This window comes from Octopus bimaculoides, chromosome 11 (assembly GCF_001194135.2).
Source record: "Octopus bimaculoides isolate UCB-OBI-ISO-001 chromosome 11, ASM119413v2, whole genome shotgun sequence".
Classification (NCBI taxonomy): domain Eukaryota; kingdom Metazoa; phylum Mollusca; class Cephalopoda; order Octopoda; family Octopodidae; genus Octopus; species Octopus bimaculoides.
In genome coordinates this window covers 35,323,984-35,324,584 of record NC_068991.1, presented here as the reverse complement: position 1 = coordinate 35,324,584, position 601 = coordinate 35,323,984, and the positions used below count along the sequence as shown (strand labels likewise).

Sequence of the window (601 nt, the reverse complement as noted above, 5' to 3'; positions counted from 1 at the left end):
ATATATATTTATATATATATATATATATATATATATGTATGTGTGTATATGTTTGTGTCTGCGTTTCTCCCCCCAGCATCGTTTGACAACTGATGGTGGTGTGTTTATGTCCCCGTAACTTAGGGGTTCGGCAAAAGAGACCGATAGAATAAGTACTAGGCTTCCAAAGAATAAGTCCTGGGGTTGATTTGCTCGACTAAAAGGCAGTGCTCCAGCATTGCCGCAGTCAAATAACTGAAACAAGCAAAAGAGTAAAAGAGTAAAGAGTATATGATTGTTGCCAGTGCCACTCAACTGGCTCCCGTGCCGGTGGCACGTAAAAAGCAGTATTCAAGTGTGGTCGATGCCAGTACTACCTGACTGGCTCTTATGCTAGTGGCATGTAAAAAGCAACCAACACACTCTCGGAGTGGTTGGCATTAGGAAGGGCATCCAACTGTAGAAACCTTGCCAGATCAGATTGGAGCCTGGTACAGCCTTCTGGCTTGCCAATCCTCAGTCAAATTGTCCAACCCATGCCAGCATGGAAAGCGGACATATGATGATATATATATATATATATATATAAAGGGCATTAACTGTGTAGTAATGCCTCACGCTT

At 42.4% G+C, this 601-nt stretch overlaps 1 protein-coding gene across 1 annotated transcript in view; it reads right to left on the bottom strand.

The window, feature by feature from the left end:
* LOC106876983 (glutaminyl-peptide cyclotransferase) overlaps positions 1 to 601 on the bottom strand; it is an 89,843-nt gene that overhangs the window by 5,208 nt on the left and 84,034 nt on the right. The gene's annotated exons all lie outside the window — the stretch shown is intronic.